This window comes from Archocentrus centrarchus, chromosome 2 (genome assembly GCF_007364275.1).
Source record: "Archocentrus centrarchus isolate MPI-CPG fArcCen1 chromosome 2, fArcCen1, whole genome shotgun sequence".
Lineage (NCBI taxonomy): Eukaryota > Metazoa > Chordata > Actinopteri > Cichliformes > Cichlidae > Archocentrus > Archocentrus centrarchus.
The window spans coordinates 4,318,450-4,335,269 of record NC_044347.1 but is presented as its reverse complement, the minus strand read 5'-3'; positions in this window follow the sequence as shown (position 1 = coordinate 4,335,269).

The window sequence follows — 16,820 nt, the reverse complement described above, 5'->3', positions numbered from 1 at the left end:
GAGTCAGGTTGATGGCGTCGTCCACAGACCTGTTGGCTCTGTAGGCAAACTGCAGGGGGTCCAGAAGGGGGGCTGTGAGGGACTTGAGGTGGGACAGCACCAGACGCTCAAATGACTTCATGACCACAGAAGTCAGTGCCACAGGTCTGTAGTCATTTAGTCCAGTGATCCTTGGCTTCTTGGGGACAGGAACAATGGTAGCGGTTTTAAAGCAGACAGGCACGTGGCAAGCCTCCAGTGAGGAGTTGAAGATGTTCGTGAACAATGGGGCAAGCTCGTTAGCACAGTGTCTCAGTGTGGCAGGTGAGACACCATCTGGACCTGGAGCTTTGCGAGCTTTGACACTCCTGAACTGCTTTAGCACCTGGTCCTCCTGAATACAAAAGACTGTGGGGGTGGGGGAGGAGGGGGACTCTGGGGTGGGAGTCCTTGATGATGTGGGCTTCTCTGAGGTGTGGGGAGTGGGGGAGGTTGGGGGGTGAATATTTGTGTTGGCTGTATTGTAGTTGGGACTGGTGGAGGTGTGAAGGCTGCTGAACTGACCATCAAAACGACAATAGAACTCGTTCAGTCTATTTGCAGTTTGTAGGTCGTCTGTGGAGTGGGGGGTTTTAGGCTTGTAGTTGGTAATCTGCCTAAAACCTTTCCATACAGAGGCCGCGTCGTTCTCTGAGATCTGCTGCTGTATATTCTCAGAGTGATGTGATCTAGCAGTGGCCACTTCCTTGCTAAACCTGTACTTGGCCTCTTTGTAGCAGTCTTTGTCCCCACTTTTAAAAGCCTCCCTCTTCTCTATCCACAGCTGCTTCAGTTTGGGAGTAAACCAGGGTTTGTCACTGTTATAACTCACCCTGGTGCGTGATGGCACAATGCTGTCCTCGCAGAAGTGGATATACGAGGTTACAGTGTCCGTGTAGTCATCCAGACTGTCACAGGCAGCCCTCATTGAGTCCCAGTCTGTAGTTTCGAAGCATGTGCGGAGCTCCTCCACAGCCTCACGGGTCCACTGCTTTGTTGTCCTCACCACAGGTTTTGAGAGCTTCAGCCTCTGTCTGTACGCGGGGATCAGGTGGATCATGTCGTGGTCAGAGAGGCCGAGTGCAGCGCGGGGCACTGCGTGATAAGCCCCGCTTATCGTGCTGTAGCAGTGGTCTAGTGTCTTCTCCTCTCTGGTCGGACATGTGATATATTGTTTATATTTGGGAAGTTCCTGTCTCAGGCTGGCTTTATTAAAGTCCCCAAGTACGATGATCGTGCACGTCCGCGTCCGGCGGGATGTAAACAGCAGCCAGTATGAATGAAGCGAACTCCCGCGGAGAGTAAAACGGTTTACAGTGAATGAAAAGATATTCCAGTGAGGGAGAGCAGTGCTTAGCAATCACTGTCACATCCGTACACCAGCCACTGTTTATGTAGAAGCAGACTCCTCCACCTGTAGCCTTGCCGGAAAGCGCAGCTTGCCGGTCTGCGCGGAGGAGATGAAATCCCTCCAACTGGAGCGCGCAGTCCGGTATCTCCTCACACAGCCATGACTCCGTGAAGCATAACACACAGGATTTGGAAAAGTCTCTATTCATGCTCCTCATCAGTGTCAGTTCGTCCATTTTGTTCCTAAGTGAATGCACGTTGGAGAGGAAAATCCCAGGTAAGGCTGTGCGTAATCCACGTCTCCTTAGCCTCACAAGCACGCCAGCGCGCTTCCCTCTCTTTCGGCGTCTCACTTTCTGGGCCAGAGTGTGTAATAAATCCGCCGCAGATGCGACAAAAACAGGAAATAAATCCGAAGGTGTTGTGGACCTAATGTTGAAAAGCTCTTCTCTGGTGTAAGAATACCCAGAAGAGTGTCCAGACACAGAAATAACGCACAAAAACAAACAAAACAGAGCGCACCGAAGTACCAGGGCATCCATTCGCGGCGCCATCTTGGATTGTCCTTCCATGACTTGCCTATTAAAATGTGTAATTTTGTTTTATTTTGTTTCTAAGAGAGGTTTCTGAACACCCCCCCGCTAAAGTCACTCTTGGTGCCCTCCTCTCCTCCTTTTTAAATATCCTGGAAACAAACTCGTCAAGGGAGGAGCAATTTAACAGCTCCTCCTCAGTGCAGCTGTTAAACAGACAGATTTGAATTTTTTCAACCTAAACTGCAGCAAAAATCTGATTTTATTATTTTAGATAATGCTTCCTTTTTTGGTTTAAATCTGAATTTGATTCTTTGTGACAGTTTTCCTGACAGTTTTCTCTGTTTCATTGTTCAGCGAGTTTTATGGAGCAACATCTGCAGTCGTGGTGTTACTGCCAGCAGAAATGTATCTAATGAAGACACCCATGGATCCCTGTGATGAGCCAGAACTGGAATGATGAAGAAAACAAGTGAAGGCAACAGAAAATCTAACTAAAATCTGACCAAACGTTTGGATACATCAGTGCAGCAAAGCATGGTGGGAATTGCAGGGTTTCCTGTTCTGATTAAAATCTATAAATAACGCTTTAAAAATGATCAGCTAATTCAGTTTAGTTTTATTTATATCAGACTATTTGACCACAGCTGTGACCTCAGGTGCTTTATATTGCAGAGTAAGGACCCAGCAGTATTAGAGAGAAACCTGAACGATCAGACGATTCCCTGCGAGCAGCACTTGGTGAAGGTGAGGAGGAAGAACTGCGTTTAACAGGAAGGAACAGAACAGGAACCAGGACCAGGGTCACCTGATCCAGCTGTACCTGTCTAAAGTAATCTTTAATATCGATAGTGTCAGAGTCCCAAACCCAAACTGAGAGCTGGTTCCAGAGGAGAGAGGCGTCGGGGCCAAAGGCGCTTTACTTTTAAAGACTCTGGAAGTCTGAGAGCAAAGAGCTCTGCTGCATTACTTTATTTTTTTGAAGGGACAGCTTATTTCTGGAAACAAATGAATGCCCTTTGAGTTTAACACGAACCCTTTAACTGAAGAAGCGCTGTGCTTTTATTTTGAAAGGCACACACCGTTACTTCCGTTGTCATCGGTGTGGAAGGACTCGGACTTGATGCAGCTCTGTACTCCCTGTTAGGCGCATTTCTGTTCACTTTAATTCAACTTTAATCCGTTCATTTATTTATTTGCATTTTTGTTGTTTTGTTGCTTCAGAAAAACATCTGGAGACGAAACAACAACAAAACAACAACAGGAGCTGATGTGAAACTGTTGGTGTGAGTCCTCAGCTGCTGCACACTTATGATATTAAAGGAAGGTGAGCTCCCAGTGCTAGTACTCCTGGATAATTGGAGAAGTATGAAAAGACAAAGTACTGCTGAAATTTCCATCTTAAAACTACTTCAGCTACTGCTACTTCTGCAGTACTTGTTTCAATTAAAACATGTACTGCGCCTTTTGTTGCCAGTACTACTTTTAACTCTACATTTGTACTTCAAATACAAATAAAAGGACTCCAACTGCGCCTTCTTATCCTTCTGTTAGTGGAGCTGTGGTCAGCTGAGCGGCACAGTCGTTCGTTTGTAACACCACAGCGCCCCCAAGTGGGTTCACAGAATACTGCAGTACATTACAGGACCGCACAACTTTTAGTAAATAAAACTTAATTTGCACTTTAATCACCTCACACACGTCATAAACTGCGTCACAGCTAAAATAATCAGAGCAGAGGTTTTCAAATCCCTCTGCTAAACCTAACACTGCAGATTTAAAACCTTAAATGCTTTGTTCTCAGTTCAGTGAGTTTACTGAGAGCTTGAGTTTCTTTATTTTAAAAACATCAGCATTAGTTTACCAAGGCCCTGCTGGACCTGCTCTGTCACTATTTGGTTATTATCAGCACAGGAATCACCTTCCTGAGGGCTGAGCACGCTCCTAAACTCAGCAGATTCTGCACAGGTTTCAGGGGTAATGTGTCCTCACACGGGTGGTGCAAAATGGCTCCAGAGCGCCACCCTCAGGATTTCAATGAAGAACTACAGACTCATACTTTGAGCTCTGTGAATGAAATTTGGCACAGGTGTAAAATCTCAAGACTTACAAAGATGTCCGCGGGAACTTTAACCCAAACCCAACAGGAGGTCCACCACTTTGAACTGAAGATGAAATTTTGGGACAGATTTGACCATTTCCAGGTATTGCCCCCCCTCCCCAACTCCTCCTAGAGATTTTATCAGATCAATTTCATATTTGATCAGTATCAAATACATGCTAGATAGAGAAGATTTTAAGTTGTTGTTTGCCATGAAATTGGAATTTGCTGTCAGTCACACATACAATGTCCAATCTGGCTCCAACTTCTCTTGATTCCCAAAGTTCTGCTCCTGAACACATTTCATTGGCTCCCTGTTAAATCTAGAATAGAATTTAAAATTCTTCTCCTCACCTACAAGGTCTTGAATAATCAGGCCCCATCTTATCTCAAAGACCTCATAGTACCATATCACCCCAACAGAGCACTTCACTCTCAGACTGCTGGCTTACTTGTGGTTCCTAGGATACTTAAGAGTAGAATGGGAGGCAGAGCCTTCAGCTTTCAGGCCCCTCTTCTGTGGAACCAGCTCCCAGCTTGGATTCAGGAGACAGACACCCTCTCTATTTTTAAGATTAGGCTTAAAACTTTACTTTATGATAAAGCTTATAGTTAGGGCTGGATCAGGTGACCCTGAACCCTCCCTTAGTTATGCTGCTATAGGCCTAGGCTGCTGGGGGGTTCCCATGATGCACTGTTTCTTTTCATTCACCTTATTTACTTTGTTTATACTCCTCTCTGCATTTAATCATTAGTTATTATTAATCTCTGGCTCTCTCCCACAGCATGTCTTTTGTCCTGTCTCTCTCCCCTCAGCCCCAACTGGTCACAGCAGATACATCATATCTTTATTCTGAACATATAAGTAACATATTTTTAATACACAGAGTAATAAGAGTCCTGTTCTCAACACATCTATATGCCAATAGGCGGCGATAGAGTGCCACCAGTGGGAACAGATAACGTCTTGTCTCATGCTTGTTGTATTTTTGAGCGGGGGTAGCAGGTTGGCACTCTGCAAGCTGTCACAGACATTGTTTACGCTGAGAGAGCCTCTATTGTCAGATGGGAGCAGTGTTTAAATATATGGTACAGCTGGTCTGCTCATACTGTTGTTGTGGCTACTTTTACTTGAAGACCCTACAATAATACAGAGAAAACCCAACAGTCAAAACGACCCCCTATGAGCAGCACTTGGTGACAGCGGGAAGGAAAAACTCCCTTTAACAGAAGAAACCTCCAACAGAACCAGGCTCAGGGAGGGGGGGGTCATCTGCTGAGGGGGGAGAGAGCCAGAGATTAATAATAATTAATGATTAAATGCAGAGTGGAGGATAAACAAAGTAACTAAGGTGAATGAAAAGAAACAGTGCATTATGGGAACCCCCCAGCAGACTAGGCCTATAGCAGCATAACTAAGGGAGGGTTCAGGGTCACCTGATCCAGCCCTAACTATAAGCTTGATCAAAAAGGAAAGTTTTAAGCCTAATCTTAAAAATAGAGAGGGTGTCTGTCTCCTGAATCCAAGCTGGAAGCTGGTTCCACAGAAGAGGGGCCTGAAAGCTGAAGGCTCTGCCTCCCATTCTACTCTTAAGTATCCGAGGAACCACAAGTAAGCCAGCAGTCTGAGAGTGAAGTGCTCTGTTGGGGTGATATGATACTATGAGGTCTTTGAGATAAGATGGGGCCTGATTATTCAAGACCTTGTAGGTGAGGAGAAGAATTTTAAATTCTATTCTAGATTTAACAGGGAGCCAATGAAGAGAAGCCAATATGGGAGAAATCTGCTCTCTCTTTCTAGTCCCTGTCAGTACTCTAGCTGCAGCATTTTGGATCAGCTGAAGGCTTTTCAGGGAGCTTTTAGGACAGCCTGATAATAATGAATTACAATAGTCCAATAGTGCAACCACTGTCTGTGCTTTTCGTGCTCTGTTTTTGATTGCTAAGAGGGTTGATGGATGGATGGATGGATGGATGGATGGATGGATGGATGGATGGATGGATGGATGGATGACTTTTTTTATTTTTATTTGGCTTCTCCCACTCCAGGTGAACTCTGCTGTCACTCCCTATTCCAGCACACTTATCAACCAGCCAACATCTGAATGATTTTTAGGTCATTCGTGCCCAAAAATGTGCAGTTGTGACTTTGGAGGACTACACAGGAGCATGTTTGCAGTGGTTGAAAACCCCTCAGACAGACACATCTGTAGGACCATAAATTACACTTTGGGCGTTGATGTTGTTCTTTTCACAGGTTGTCTGCATCCACCTTATAAAAGGGGTCTAAGTAAACTTCAGACCTTGATGATGCTTTGCTGTGGTAATTGTAAGTTTTAATTTAATGGTAGGCTATGCCCTGGTAGCATGTCAATTCACCAGGAAAAAGGAAGTAGCTGTTGATTGGTGTAGAAAGCTTAAGAAGTCATGTCTCCAACATGATGAAGGCTTTCATGTTTTATGGGTCTCATGAGTGGATGTGAAAAAATGGCTCCATACAAAATTTCAATGAAGCAGGTCTTGCACTAGATTTCATTCACAAGTCTGAAATTCGGTGGCCTCCTGTAAAAAGTCCCAAGATGTGCAAAAAAAAAACCCTCTTGGAGCTTTACATATCTTTTTCATTTGGCCTTTGACTAGTATGAGCTGCCGTTTTGTTTTGTTTTTTATTTTATTTATTTATTTTGTAGGATAAACTGTGTATTTTATTGTTGTTTCATTTATTTATTTATTTTTTATTCTATTTAAGTATTTAAAAAACAATTTTTTTTAATTACCTTTTTAAATTTTATCTTCTCTTGTCCAGATGTGCTTTATGTACAGCACTTTGGTCAGTGGTTACTGTTTTTGAAGTGCTTTAATAGGCTTGGCTTTACCCCAAACCCAGAAAGAAGTCAGCCATTTTGAATTTAAGATGTAACTGTGGTGTTATTTTCAGACCTGGTACTTTAACAGACTCCTCCTTCAACTGGATCACCGTGATCTTTGGTGAGTTCAGTCTAAAGTCATGCTGAACTGCAAAGCTTTCGAATTTTCATTTAAGGGTGTGTCCGTGATGGTACGCCAATCCTGGATCCTGCACTGCAGGACGTGTAATTGTTATATTTCAAATGTATATTGTCCAGTCTGTCCCAAACTCCACATGCTTGATGAGAGTCCAAGTCTGAACACATCTATGGATCACTCATAAAAACTAAGTGCAGTGGACGTCCCACAATGTTCACCTCACGGTCAAGAGCCAAAACCCAAGAGCCACATCTCACGTTCTTCAGACGTTCATGACAGTACAATTAGAAGAAAGACCGATCAAGTAGGGCTTGTTTGGAAGGGTTACCAGGAGAAAGCCTCTTCTTTCTAAAAAGAACATGGCAGCACAGCTTGGGCCAAAATGTGGTCATGCAGCAGGACAGTGATCTCAGTCACAGCAGCAAACCTACAACAGAATGGCTGGAAAAGGTGTTGCAATGGCCCAGTCAAAGTCCAGACCTGATCCAAATGTCCACAAACCAAGCCGGCCAAGTTCCTCTACAATGACGTGAGAGACAGAAAACAGTTAGCTCACGTTATTCCTGCTATGGGTGGTTCTACAAGCTGCTGTATGATGGGGTGTACTTAGTTTTCATTGGACTCTACAATCCTGAGAAACCCTTTTTAAGACTTGTGGGCCCAAGTTAGCCTGAGCCAAGTCCTCCCAGCGAGTTACACACTCAGGCTGAGACCTGTTGACTTCCCTGATCAGGCTGAAGTCGTAACAGGTAGATCTAGTGCTAGTTCCTACTGAAAGCTTTCATCCTCCTTTTCACACTGGTGGTTAGTTATAGGTTAACCACAGAAAGAAGAAGAGAAAGAAATAAACCATTTCCTTCTTCAGAAGGTCTCCAAGCCATCAATGAGGACCTTTATGGGAACTGTGACAGTGTGAAGCATCAGTGTGAAGATTTTCACATTTTCAGGGTAAGGGTGTAGCTTCAGAGGGTTGGTTATAGATTTGTGTGGTCTTTGAACATGACCTCTGACCTCTGAAGGGATGAAACAACACAACAGGCTGAATTTCAGGAAATTCTCCAACGACCTGACACCAAATCCAACCACCCTGAGGCTGGATTACAAACTCACCCCAGCACCTGTTACAGCACCCACATCTGTCAGGCTGTGGAAACAGTTACTCCCACAGTTAGTCTGAAAGCTTTGTTGAATCAGTTTGTTACTGCTGAGCCCCCACATCCCCACAAGAACGCCTACAGAGTGTCAGAGTGCTTGGTGTTAACTTCATGGTTACAGTTAGAGGAATAAACGTGGAAGTAAATGTACATAAATCAGTTTGTCAAAGTGATATCAGCTATTGTGAGTGTTGCTGTAACATGTTTCAAAGTAATACACCTCTTCTTTTTTTTAGTAAAAGCCCAACACTGGCTATTGTTTCATGATCTGCTGGCACACACTTTACAAAGACCCACATCACATGAAGCAAACCACCTTATTATCAGATCAATTTGTGGTAAGAAGTAGGTCAAATACTGCAGTTATTAAATATGTAGTGCAGTCAGAGACTTTGGAGACTTCACCTGTAAAGGAAAAATATCAGTGCCTGTTTTTTTTTAAGGTAGTCTGCTTCTGCAGGGATACACCATCAGCGCTGCTTGGATGGTTAGCAGTCCTCTTCTGGCTCTTTGGACTTGCCTGCACTTGTTTCCTTCAAAATCTTTCATTTTGGTGAAGACTGCAAAGCCACCGTGTCCTGGCAGGTGGGGCTGATGGTGCGTCAGTATTATTTTACTGAGGGCAAAAATAGAAAAACAGACAAACGTGGTTTGACCCTGAGTAAATGAAGGGTTTCTGATTACAGTCGCCACCTTCAGGCTTGGACTCTGCAGCCTTTGACAGATGCTCCTCCACTCGAAACGTCAGAAGTTGATGTTTGCACAAGTTTGACGACCGTGGTGAAAACACCGTGTTCACACCATCTGTCTCATGTTCACACCAGCTGAACATGTATATGTGGTCGGAGTTTTTGGTTATAAAAAGTCAGGCTATTATTAGAGACCCACCTCCCCACCAGGAAAATGATCATATATTTTAGCTATTTTAGCCTTGGCTAAGGAGGTGGCTAAAGAATGAGTCACTGTGGAATAATGTACGTACGTTAAAAAGCACACATGAGTTCTCGTGCTTCACGATGACGTCAAAAACTTCAGATTCACACATGAAAACATAAACCTAAGTTTGTTTTTGGGCTTTAATAGACTGACTGACGCTAAAGAATGACTGAATCCACGCTGATAATAAAGATGAAAATGGGTTTAAAATGATCGTTATGAGGCGATGTCTCTCCTGAAGCCTCCTTCAGGGCAGAGGGGGAAGAGGATGTGGTTTCAGAGTGTTTCTGCGCTCAGTTATCTGTCAGATTTTCTTCTCTTTCTTTTGGTGAACTTCTCTGCGGTCACAAAGACTTCCCCAAAGCTGCTGAAGCCCGTCCATGACAGACAAAAGAAATGAGCCTCACTTTTAGTGCCATCAGTGAGACGCTGCTTTTATTCTGTGGAAGTCTTCATGGTAAAAATATGTCCTCCCTAATGCTTCTATTACTGTACTGTGACGTGCACACAACTACTACACATTCTGCTGTATTTTATACCATCAGTGCTTCTATAAGTATGATAAAAACTGCGTCTCTAGCTGCTGTTCCAAATGAAACACCAAAATTAATACTGCTGGTACAGATACTACTGCTCCTTTTACTACTGTTGTAATACTATTACTTCTAACAGTACACCAGCTTAAACTCCCATTAATACCACAGACATGAGCATCTCACTATAATGAGTCTGTTCCCTTGATCAGTTCGGATGAAACGTGTTATATAAACTGCCGAGGATAGCAGGATTATCAATATCTGTGCAGCTTTGGGGACATATTTTTATAACATTTAAGTCAATCCATCCATTTTCTTCTGCTGATCATTTTTAAGGGTCACTCAGTAAACCCAGGACAGGTCACCAGTCTGTCAGAGGGCTAACACAGAGACAGACATTCACACCTCAATTCAATTCAGTTTCAATTTTATTTATATAGCGTCAAATCATAATAAACAGTCACCTCAAGGCGCTTTGTATTGTGGGTAAAGACCCTACAATAATACAGAGAAAACCCAACAGTCAGTATGACCCCCTATGAGCAGCACTTGGTGACAGTGGAAGGAAAAACTCCCTTTTAACAGGAAGAAACCTCCAGCAGAACCAGGCTCAGGGAGGGGGGGTCATCTGTGAGGGGGGAGAGCCAGAGATTAATAATAACTAATGATTAAATGCAGAGTGGAGTATAAACAAAGTAAATAAGGTGAATGCATTATGGGAACCCCCCAGCAGCCTAGGCCTATAGCAGCATTACGTATGTAAATAAATTTTGCTCAACTATTTTTACTGCAGTGCTGCTGTGGTGTCCAAGCAGTGATGCTAATACTGCTGTAACTGATTACTTTGCCACGAACAACAAATATCTAGCGTGTAATTTGACTATATACAGTGTTATAATAACTGTAAAATGATTAGCATGATAAATAAACATGAACATGTGCCCCAGGGCAAATATTTTACTTGCAGAAAACAGTAAATTTAACTGCTTTTAGTGGTGCACCTATGCTGTCTATTCATTTGTAGAGTTGCATTTGCCTGATTTGCTACCTTTGAATAAAATCAGTAAAATGAATTAAGCTCAATGCATTTTATGAAGAGCTTTGTAAACTTTGCTCAAACAAACTCTGCAGCGCTGCACAAATGTGTTAAAATGATTTTTCATCTGTGACCACAGTGTTGACTCACTTACACCTCAGACCCAGACAGACACAGAAAAGTGTTGCTGTAATCCAACGTTGAAAACCAAACCCCATCGCTATGAAACCTTTCACCATCTGACCGCTCAGCAGCTTTATCATAGCTCCTCCCACAGAGCAGCTCAAAGGCAGCCTCTGCTGCCTGTCACATGAAAATCTCTCAGTTTTGCTGCCATGGTTTCTTCCTCTGTGCACGGTGGCGCGGTGGTTTCCCTCCCAAAGACATGCAGTTACTGGGGTTAGGTTAATTGGTCACTCTAAATTGCCCATAGGTGTGAATGGCTGTCTGTCTTGCTGTGTTAGCCCTGCGACAGGCTCACAACCTGTACAGGTGTACCCTGCCTCTCACCCTATGATAGCTGGGATAGGCTCCAGGCTCCAGGCCCCCCACAACACTGAACAGGATAAGTGGAAGAGAATGGATGTAATGCCAAACATGTGGATTCATTTTATATGCAGATGACACTGTGTTGATATTTGAGTTTTAAAAAGGCTGCAGTGAATGAAAGCAGCGTTATCAATGTCTTCTTCTTTTGGTCGCTCCCTTAAAGGGTACCACAACGGATCATCTGCCTCCATCTCACCCTCTACATCTCCCTCTGTCACAGCCTTCCTCCTTCACTACACCATGAACCTCCTCTGTGGTCTTCCTCTTTTTGCTCAGCTCCATATTACCATCTTTGTCCACTATATCAGCATCCCTCCTCTGCACATGTCCAAACCATCTCAGCCTTTAAATGTGTGTCCCTCCTAGGCACTCCCAGCAAAAATATTAGGCTATGTCCACACAAACACAGGTAGATCTTGAAATGTGTATTTTCTGAGTTTGTAGTCTACATGAAAACACAGACACACAAAAAAACTCTCTCAAGTGTTGTCAACAGCATACCAGAGCAAAAGGTGGCAATATAAAAAGCCCACAAACAATAACAAGTACACAATCACACAGTCTGGTGTCAGCAAAAGAGACACAACTTTGATGGTGTCAAACGACTTTTCCATTGTGCTTGTTCACACAGAAATGCAGAAACACAGTTTACATGTGTCCCAAAGACCAAAACAGATTGAAAAAGCTTGTTTATTAAAATATCCATGCACGTGTGGAAGCAGTCTCAGCATCTCCAGCTCTGCCACCTCCAGCTTGGCCTCCTCTCTTTTTGTCAGCTTGTAGACCTTTAACACCGAGCACTTTGCCCCCTGTTCTACTCTTAAGTTTCCCAGGAATGCACTCTAATGGATGAACACCATGACCCTGATAGGTGGATAGTCAAACGTGACCCAACATTGTTGAAACTCATGACTTTTATTGAGTCTTGATAAACACAGAGTGAAACTGCTGGTGTTGATGTGATGATATTGTTTGTAGTGTTTGAACTTAGCAGAAAATCTAACAGTGTGTTTCCTTTATGTCGTCTGGTTTGATTTTCGGTTAATGCATCTAAACTGTGATGTTTCCATATGATTCAGCTGTAAAAGCATGCAGTCTCTTCCTCCATCACTCAGCTGCTGGAAGTATTACTGAAATATGTGAGGGTTATTTTAGGTGTTTCTCTATGTCCACAGAAAAGGCTGTTTACACCAGCGTGCAGCTCGTATCATCTTCCTCCACAGTTCCACTGAAAAACCTGCTCTCATCATCTCAGCAGCACAGAGGGTCTACTTACTGTCTTAGGTTTAATCAGCACATGTAGTCAGTTCATACACAGATGACACTGCCCTTTAACAGGCTGGATTTAAAATAAATCATGACACTGAGAAAATGTCAGTGTGTGAAAGGCTAAATGAAGCGCTGCTGATTCTTGCTTGTCCTTCAGAGGTGAAGTTGTTCCTCCCACCACCTAACTGCAGAGCAACCAGCATCAAACACCCCCCTACTACAGTGGAGCCGCACGACACCTCGAGTTTAGCACAAGGCCCTCGACGGGCACAGCACACGACAAACACGACAAACACTTCCTCACGTGAGAAAGACTCTAAAGTGAGAGTCCTCAGAGAGAATGAAGGAAGCCTTCTAGAAAGAAACTATGCTGCAAGAACCAGTAAGGTTCTGTGCAGTGTTTCCCTGAGTGCTCCTCTCTGAGGCCATTGTCTTGTTTTTAAACTCGAAGAAGGCGTCAGATCTGTGAGTCTAATATTCATCACATTTTCTATCATTTCTGCTTAGTTGGTGCAAGAAAATATGAATATAAAACTGTTGATACTCAGACAGACCAGGATAGCTCCAGAAACACTGAACACACCTCTAACACAATATACAAATGTCTGCTCTCTATATCTATATCTATATCTATATCTATATCTATATCTATATAGATCTCTATATCTATATCTATATCTATATCTATATCTATATAGATCTCTATATCTATATCTATATCTATATCTATATCTATATCTATATAGATCTCTATATCTATATCTATATCTATATATCTATAGTGAACATTTTCAAAGCGGCTCCTAATTAAAGCAGGGAAACAGCAAAAATGGGAAATCATGGTCTGATGTCTACAGGCTGCACTGAAGCCCTGAAACACCGACCCTCATCCTCTCAAAGAGCAATCATCATGTGACATCCAGTGGGTTTGACAACTGACGTTAAGTGACACAAACAGAAAAGTTGTTGGTAACATTTTTAAGGGTCTCCGTGTTCCTTTTGGCAGAAAATTCAAACCCAATTAAATCCAAAGTTTCCAATAAATCACTGGGATGAACAGGTTCCAGTGCAGGATGTTTATCAGACATCTTAGTTACACAAAACAGAGACAGTGTCTTGTGTAGACAGTGTTTGCTCAGTGTAAGTGTAAGTGAGATACACACAGACACACACACACACATGCAGGAACAGGAGGAGTAGAAGGAGAGGACAGGACTGTGAGTGAAGTTAAACAGTAAGAAGGGAGAAGTAAAGTACAAAAGAGTGGAAGAAAGTAATGAGTGAAAAAAGTGAGTAAAATGGGGTGAAAGAAGAAGTAGAAGCACAGAGTTAAACAGAGGACAAGAAAGCAAAAAGGCCTTCTGGGAGTGAGCGCCTCAGAGCCGCTGCAGAGGTGATAGAGGAAGAACAAAAAGAGCGCTCCCTCCCAACTTTACCACCGCCTTTTAGCCCCCAAACTCACACCTCCCCCTGCTGCTATCAGGGCCAGTGGGCATAGAGTGGTGCTCCCAATCCACCATGAACCGTACTAGTTTGATCCTTTTGCAGAGGCTTCATGACACAGTTCTCTGTCAAAACAAACAACTTTCCCACCTGAAAACACCTCCCACAGAGGCGCCCCCCCACCCAGCTGTCCATAATTTCTCATTACTAGAAACCAGAGGCGATTGCTCTAAGACTGCAAGGGAAGATCAGCTTCCCCTAAAATGTCAAAAAAATAGGTGCTCAAACATATACTGTTGTGTGTACATGTCATTGACTAAATATGCGCTACAACGCCTCAACTTTTGTTCAGAATCAGCTTCTTATCACTGGTAACGACGCGGCTTTCCTCTCACTCATTCCCGCAGCTTCACAGGGCTTTAAACAGTGTGGACGCTGAGCATTCACAGAGCTCAATAGCGAAAAAAAGAGTGAGACGAGTCATTGGATAAATGCTGGGCTGAATCCCTTTTTGATTGATAGCGAAATGAGCGAATCAGCGATCTTTTGGTGTAAACATCCGTGAGAGCATTTTAAAATTTTCATTCTGTTCTGAGTTGAACCGGAGACTTTCCTAAACCTCTTAGCGTCATTTTCTTTGTTAAAAACGACTAGCGACAAATCGAGCTTCTATTTCTGGTGTTTTTTTTGTAGCTGCTTGTGTTTGGAGACTGACTTCTATCACTCTTTCTGACTTCTATCACTCTTTCTGACTTCTATCACTCTTTCTGACTTCTATCACTCTTTCTGACTTCTATCGCAGTTTCTGTCCAGCGGGTGCTGCTGTATAAATAAACCGACACATTTTATGATGTAGGCCGAAATTGAGCTTCCCCTCCTTGAAAGACCAGCATCCGCCACTGCTAGAAACACTTTTAGGGCGGTCTTATCTTAGTACACAAATTTACTCCCTTACATTATTACATTAACCCAGGTGGGACTTCAACCCCCACTTCAGGACACACAGTTCAAAGCAACTTGACCTTGAGTTGGTGATAGTGTCAGAAGTGCACAGTGCACAATGGTGAGACTCGAGTGTGGTTTTACTGAGAGAAAAAATCGAGGCCCTGGGCCGAGCAGCCCTCAGTGCTTTCCACTCACCTAAAGCATGCAGTGTTCCAGTGTGTGTGACAATATAGGTACTAATAAATGATACAGAATAATGACAGTAAAATACCAATATCAGAGTGATAAAAATATCCAAGAAAGTGAGAAAACCTCAAGAATCAAACATAACGTGGACTCAGAGTGAAGCGACGCACACATTCATGGTCACCTTCACTCTTCTGTGTCACTTTGGTGTTGTTTTCTGTGTTGTTCTGCATTATTAAACACATTAAACAAACCTCACAAATACATACACACTCACCCATTCATTTAAATGATTGGGTGTGCCCAAACCTTTGACTGGTCCTGTATATATAATGCTGTACAGCGATGACTGTTGCAGCTTGCTGCAGAAACAGGAACCAGAGCTCTGAATGCTGCAACCCACCACCCACAGCACCCCCACCACCCACAGCACCCCCACCACCCAATGTGACAGTCAGCTTTAAACACCCTGTAAGTCTCAAGGCTGTTTCTGTGTTTCTTTAACAGCAGAAGCATCAGTGCAGCCTGCAGTCAGGGTCAAAGGAAGTACAGTAAAGTTTGACACGTCAGGATAAAAAAAAGAACAACAAACTGAGATTTTACACTGTCATTATTTATTTAGCAAAAACATGGAGAAAATGCAGAAAAAATGCAAAAAGAGAACTCCAATCCTGACTCTCCAGCCTTGGTTCTCTGAGTGAAGAGACTGTGCTCTGGAGCCGAGTGCGTGGAGGACAGAGGAGGTGCAGGGTGCACAGAGCAGAGAGGACGGGACAACGATGAGGCAGACAGCAGTCCTGGAAGGCTGTCTACAGACAGACTCCAACACGCTAGTTCAGAGGACTCAGTGCTGTAACCCATACAACACACTAATAACCAGAACACACCTGACTGAGGTGGAGAACAAACAATCAGCACAGGTGCTTTACAGGTGAGCTGTGGGGCGTGGCCGGGCAGTATCCACACCCACAGTGACGGGCCAGACATGTGGGACATGGAGTGCAGAGACAGTCTCAGTATGATAGAACTCAGTTAGCATGCTAATGCTAACGTTCATCACAGCAAAATTAGAAAATGTTTGGCTCTCTGTAAGATAACCTGCAGCAGTGCTTATGTTTGCAGCGCTGCAGCCGAACAAACTGCAGGACTTCTGTAACAGCGTTTCCTGATTCCACCTCAGCTCCTCTCATGAAGATGAACAAGAGCAGCTTGAGCTCTTTGCGCTGGCTGGAGGTGGGTGGGGCTTAAGATAATCAGAAAACAGGAAGCGTACACAGTTTCTCACCTGTGGGTGTTTGCAGAGAATCAGAGAACTTTCTGATTAGTTGACCAACAAACACCCACACAGCCCGAGGAAGCCGAGGATTATGAAACTATTTCTTAAAGAACATCAAACGAGTTTGTTTTCTCTGCATTGTCACACTTTTAATACAATCATACATAAAATTACAGAGAAATACTTCAAACCATCTTATTCAAAAATCTAATTCAAAGAAATAAAACAGTGAATGAAAGAAGAAAGAAAGGAAAAGCAGGCTGATAGTTACAGTATTATGTTGAATGCCTACATTAAAAATGCATTATTCAAACTGAAAGATAGATAAAGCTGTAGGTTCCCTGATGATGGAGTTTCAGAGGAGGGGACAATGTCACAGAAATACAGAAATATGTTTGAATGATCTGAATCAAACAGCCCTGTGCTGATGCAAATACAAGCAGGATGATTATCAAAGACCTCAGAGCTTAGATTTTGTTAAC